A 7,088-nucleotide genomic window follows, 5' to 3' on the forward strand; every position below is an offset into this window, starting at 1 on the left:
CAAGGAATAGAGAAGAACACGAACAACATGTGCGGTGGGTACTTGAACTTCTCCGTCACAATCAACTTTATGCCAAACGTAGCAAATGCACCTTCTTCACTGACAAGGTGGAATATTTGGGATTTATTGTATCCAAGGATGGTGTTTCTACTGACTCAAGTAAGATCGAAGCTGTTATAGCTTGGCCTACACCAGAATCGGTACAAGAAGTACATGGATTTCTTGGTTTAACATGATGATATCATACATTTATTCAAGGCTACGCTAAGATTGCATCTCCATTGACTAATATGCATAAGAAGGCTAAAGTGTTTACTTGGAATGAACGTGCTCAAGCTAGTTTTGAGAAACTCAAAGAAGATTTGGTAAATGCTCCAATACTACAGCTTCCAGACTTCTCAAAGACATTCACTGTGCTCACTGATGCAAGTGGATAAGCAATTGGTGGCGTTCTGTCTCAAGAAGGAAAACTAGTATCTTATGAATCTCGTAAGTTACGTATACATGAGTTAAATTATCCTACACATGACTTGAAATTATTGGCCGTTGTGCACGCTCTTAAAGTATGGCGACATTATCTTCTTGGAAGGAGATTTGAACTACATACTGACCATAAAAGCCTGAAGTGGATCTATACCCAACCTGACCTTAATATGCAACAACGAAGATGGATGGAGCTGTTATGAGAATATGATTTTGTAATTGAATATAAACCTAGGAAGGAAAATCTTGTGGCCAATGCCTTAAGCAGGAAGAGTATTGTAGCAGCTGTCACAATCTCTACTACTTCTTTAATTGACCTTATTCGAGAAGGTATGATGCATGACCCATATTACATAAAAATCTAGTACTTGATGAACCTAAATAATTGCACAAAGAAGCAAGAAAGGCAAATCAAAGGATTTCACGTTGAAGGAGATGACCTTTACTTTGGTAACCATCCTTATATTCCAAATCAAGGTGGAATCAAACTTCAGATATTACAGGAAGCTCATGATATATCTATAGCAGGATATTCATGATACATTAAGACTTACTCTAGTGTAAAAAAGAGTTTTTTTTGGCTAGGACTAAAGCGTGATGTGTTGAACTATGTTACAAGATGCTTAACATGTCAACGTATCAAAGTTGAACAATGTCGATACCCCGGTAAGCTTCACCTATTGATGCTCCACAAATGAAATGGGAATGCATATCCATGGATTTTATTACAGGATTTTCTACATCTCTAGGATATGACTCTATTTTTGTGGTTGTTGATATGCTTACAAAAATGACCCATTTATTTTCAGTCAAGGCAACATTTACGGCTAAGGATATATCTCAAGTCTTCATGAAAGGTGTTTTCATGTATCACGGTTTACCTCGAAGGAATTTTTTTGATCGTGATGCGAAGTTCACCTCAAATTTTTGGAAAGCCTTATTCTCAGCTACATGAACCCAATTGGCCTTTAATATTGCTTATCATCCTCAGAGTGATGGGCAGACAGAAAGAACAAATCAAATCATTGAAAACATGTTAAGAGCTTATTGTATGCACGAGCAGAGTAAATGGACTAGGTATTTCTATGTGGTTGAATTTGCGTATAATTCCTCATTCTAACGCTCAATTGGAAAGTCTCATTTTCAAGAATTGTATGGACAAGAGTGTCTTACTCCACCTCAAATGGACAGACCCTCTCATACAAGTTTAAGCATCCAAAGAAATGCTGGATGAAATGCAACTACAAACCGATCTTATACATCAGGATACTAAAAATGATCAAGATAGACAGAAGAGTTATGCTGACCCAAAACGATATGTCAAATTTTTTGAAGAGGACGATATGGTATTATTGAGAGTAAAACCCAAACATAGCTCTTTATCGATGGGTAAGTGTAAGAAGCTAAGTGTCAGATATTGTGGACCTTTTGTAATCACAGAAAGGATTAATGATCAAGCTTACAGACTCTTATTACCACCACACACAAAGGTACATGATGTTTTTCACGTCAGCTTACTCAAGAAGTATGTACATGATCCGTGACATATTCTTGATGATTCTCTATTATCTACCTCTATCGATGGAACTTTTGAAGTATATCCCAAAGTGATACTTCGATTCAGGGTAGAACTAAGCCTCTACGTAATTGCACCATTATTGAACACCTTGTTAAATGGTCAAGGTATCCTCAAGAAGATGCCACATGGAAAATGAGACTAAATTATCAAGATTTCATGTCGAGGTGAGGATACCTCAAATTTTTCAAGTGTGGAAGGATGTAAGATCCCCAATTTTTGGGTCTCTTAAAAAAAAAAAAGCTTTCAATATTTATTTTGTCAAATTTTGATTTAAAATGCTTGATTGATAGTATTGGAAGGCTCTAAATTAAAAAGCAATGCCGTTTCCATCTTCCAGTAGGTTAGATGGACGTTTGGTTCAGTTTTGAAAAAATCCGCTATTTTTAGCTTTTCCATGCTTTTTATGCTTTTAGGTACTTTTTTGCAAAAAGCAAGATCGGATCCTTGATCTATGTGTTTCGAAGAAGCTATGGTTCAATATTGTAAAAATCTGCTCTTAGAGTGCTTTTTACGCTATTTTTAGCTTTTCATGATTTTTAGTGCTTTTTAGTGAAAAGCGAGTCCACTTTCCAGTGGACGAGGGAAATCCATGGTTCAACTTTAGAATTTTTAAAAAACTTTTTATGATATTTTTAGCTTTTCGTGCTTTTCGGCGTTTTTAAAAAGCAATGTGCTTTTTAGGATGACCTAAACATAAAAATATTAATTTTAGTCTCCGTCGGATTTAAAAATGATCACCCAGAGTAAAAACGCGACCAAGAAATCATTTTTATAAAAAGAGGTACTGTAAATACGTTGGGATAGTACGAAAAAGTCATAATTATATCGGGACATTACCGTGCGGGATATTCTAGCTAAGGTCCATTAGTTGGCCAGATACTGTTCAATTGGCCAATTTTGCTGTAAAAATTGAATGGTAAGTGGGAAAGTTGACCACCAAAAGCAAAGGCATGTTTTTAGCAAAGTTCCCAAATGCTATTTCTAGCTTAAAAACTAGCCCTATCTTTCTGCTTGGGACTCACTCCAGCCTGCTGCACTTGGCTATAAATTGCAAGTTAGTGCTCAGTTTTTCAGTGCCATCTGTTGCATCTACTACTGCAAGGCTATACGTATCTATTATAGGGAGTGGTGCAAGCTCTTCATCACCATCTCCATAAGCTCTTCTCTCTCGGGAAGAAGAAGAAGAAGAAGGATATTCTCTCTCTACATGCTTACTATCTCCTCTTCCGTTTCACTGTGTACGTGCTCTTCGGAAGCTCTCGTGGCGGATACCTCTACATAGCTCTCACACCGCTCTCTTGCAACAAAGCAAGAAGAATTTTGATAACCCCTAATCGATTCTAAAGTAGAGTGAGAAGCTCTAAACTCCATAGCCATCATCATCTCTCTCCCTCTCTATGTCGTTTTTCTGAGTAGTCACCCTCCCGGTGATTGTTTCTTCGTATACGAGTGCATGTATGGATTAATCGAGTACGTATAAAGTTGCCCCATGATTATTTCATCTTGTTTAACATGCTGATTTATGCACATGATGCGTTTATGATCACATGTGTGTATAAAAAGCGCTTTTCGTTTCACGTCATAGAAGCGGTAGGAGCACTATTTTGGTCATAACTCACAAACCGTTATGAATAAGCCCAAACCCTTTATACTAGAGATAAAGCACATCATTTAGAACATTTTCTCTCTTTATTGTCATGTGAAAATCACACACGAGCTAAGAGATATGGTAAAAAAACAGCTTGTTGCCCACTATACGACCGAAAATTTTGACTCCAGGCTCCTTGGAGAACCACTATATAGATCCACCGGATGGGCAAACCCACTTAACCAATTGAAAATCTTGATAAAAGTTGATGATAAATGTAGTTAGGTCTCCGTTATCACCTCGAGAATGCGAATTATTAATCATTCCATAACCGGTTTTACCTACGCGTGTAGGGGTGCTACCGACCATATGACGTCGTGAGTTAACTGAGCTGTTTATGTATAATTTATGGTTTGTTTTGCAGAGTTGATTTCAACTATTAGATGCCCATAAAATTATGTGAGCGTATATGGTTAAGCAACTGAACTACATAGGCAGATATGATTAAAGTATCTTACTTTTTGGGTTACCGTTTGTTGTGTATGTACTATATGGGTAAAGTGATGTGATAGAGTGCTAGTTTATATTATGGATCTGAGCTTGATGCATTGGTTTGAGGTCAAATACTTTCATTTGCATGTTATGCATGCTCCCCAAAATGACGAAAAGTTGTTTTTTGCATATGTTTGAAGTTATGATTTATGGTTGACCTAAAGGTTGGAGCTGTTTTGCATCATGTTTATGTTTGACAAAATGTTATCATATGATGTATGGAAACTTATGGATTGATGTGGATGCCTCATATGCATGGTTATGATTGCTTTCCACATTTTTAGGTCAATACTAGCTGTATGTGCTAGGGAGGTGAAGTGCAGACGTGATGCATCAACTTTGCATGGTTGGATGTTGTCAAAATTGGATTTTAATATCATGATTATTTGCTGGTCGACTCTTTTTATGCATGAAAGAATCATGTCTTAAGACTCATATGTGTGTGGACTCTGATTGAGTGCAGAGGATAAGTCAAACTCTAGTGTGGCATTAGGAGAAGGTTGGACTCACTTTTGGGCCTTGTAAGAAGTTCCACGTTGGCTTAGAGAGAAAAAATGAAAATGTTAAATTGTGTATTTTATGTGATACTTTTTTGAGCCAACAAAAAGCCAAAATGACATTCTTTGGTAGGTAGCTGTCGTCTTTATCATTCTTATCCTTCGTTCTCTTGTCAGGAATTCAACTAACCGTATGACTAATGATTTGAAATGCCAACTTACAAGCATTCCCTCCAGAAATATAAGCCACACGAACTCTATTAACTTTAAACATGAGAAAAAGGCATTCCCTCCCAAAACCTCAGATATTTCATGAGTTTCGAGTGTCTGTCTATTTCTCTATCATACTCTAGGAATGGAGAACGCTTCTTTTTTTTTGATGAAAACACGAATTTGAACTTGCAATCCTCAACCCCTTCATCTATAACACTTACCCAAAGAAAGAACACATATCATCTTCATGTTGATGTATTGCAAGAGTACGCACCGTTGCAGAAACGTAGGAGAGAGTCTTTCCTATCTCAACGGGAGAAAGAACTTAGAAGGACAAACAAGGAACATCATTTGGATTTGTGGACCGATGGGTTTATTTATCCAAAGGATCCTACGACAGATGCTCCACCTCCCTTTGCTAATATCACTAACCTCTTACATTTCACATGCGATGGCAAGGATGGGCTATTGGATAGACCAAACATTTGAAAGTGAAAGGATTGAATGAGGAAAGGCAAAGAAACCTCCTGGCGAGGGAGAACATGCAGCTGAAGAAACTTAATGAAGCATGCTCTCAGAAGATTTCATCAAACAAAGAGACAATCCAAGGCCTTGAGAAGAAGATCACAAGTGTGCGAGAGAAATACACCGTGCTTGGTAGTCGGAAAAGAAAACAAGATCTATGCAACATTGAGAACATGAAGATTGGTAGTGGTGGCCTGAAAAAACAAATACGAGCTTTAAGGTAAATTTTGTTTCTAATTTTGCATCTTGAATGTGCTTCACTAAGAAACGGATGCACTTTCCTATACATGATCATAACGCATGGTGCTTTTTTGGCAGGTCTTTACTGTATCCAAACTCGAATGTTGTAGGCTTCAATGCCGGAGTGCATTACAGCTATTTAGTTCCATTAGAAAAGGATGAACACATGCACATCAAATGAGTTTTCATACTTAATCATCGGAATAACAACAGGCAAAGGAGATTCCACTATCTCTCTTAATCTTCTTGGTCCAAACATAAAGACTAAAAATCTTCCTATCCACATGAACATTTATCTGGATTCTTTGTACAAAAATTAAAAGCAGTGAACTGAGGTCTGTTGTGATTATCCATTAGCAGCCATCCATACAGCTCCCAAGAAAGCACACCTGACTAATTACCCTATGATTTTGTCGGAATTTCAGCAGCATAACAACATAAATGGCTCAAAAGACCAAAAAACCAGCCATCACAACTTGGAATTTTTTTGGTAGAGTTTCCCCAAAATTAGAACAGTAAAAACCCAAAATATCGACTGTATATGTATGCATAACCTGCCAACAATGGTACCCAAGCATCAAGTAGGAATCACTAGTACATAGCCTATGAGGAGGTCACAAAAAGGGTGCTCCAGCCACCTGTATCACCGAAAGGATCTCACACTTGAGAATCCCCTAGCTCAATAAAACCTAACCATGACCCTCTCACGAAGTTTATGCAAATATTATATAGTCAAGTCTCAAAAATGACTATCTTCCAGACCAGGTCTCAGAAATGGCTAGGATTGCCAAATAAAACCAAGTATGGCTCCACAAAGACGTACAATGGAAGTATCCACAAGTAACGTACAATACAAGACATTGCGCTCAAACATGCGCCAAATGATGCATACCCAGGGCAACTACAAGTGACTCCCCCTTGCCACCAGTATATCACTCTACTCCAGCTACCTATACCTGTGTGAATCAATTGTACCTGTACCTGTAACCTGTAACCTGTAATCTACAATCTGTAATCCCGAAGCTGAAGGTACTCAAAGAAGATCCTCCGTGGGGGTGCCAAAACAATATGAGCGGGATGGAAACACACACAACGCCTCTATAATCACCCGACATACACTCTTGGGATAATGCACACATACACACTATGGGGTACCACTCGGCTTACACAATCCACCTAGTCAAGACAGGGAACACACCGATGGAGTGAGAGGAGAGAGACTATCCATTTGCCCACTCAACACAGACACAGACACAGACACAGACACAGACACAGACACAGACACACACACACACACACACACACACACACACACACACACACACACACACACACACACACACACACACACACACACACACACACACATACAAATCAGCTCAAAGGAGGAATATTTTTGATTCTTAGATAC

Source organism: Adiantum capillus-veneris, chromosome 23 (assembly GCF_014529385.1).
Source record: "Adiantum capillus-veneris isolate H3 chromosome 23, ASM1452938v2, whole genome shotgun sequence".
NCBI lineage: Eukaryota > Viridiplantae > Streptophyta > Polypodiopsida > Polypodiales > Pteridaceae > Adiantum > Adiantum capillus-veneris.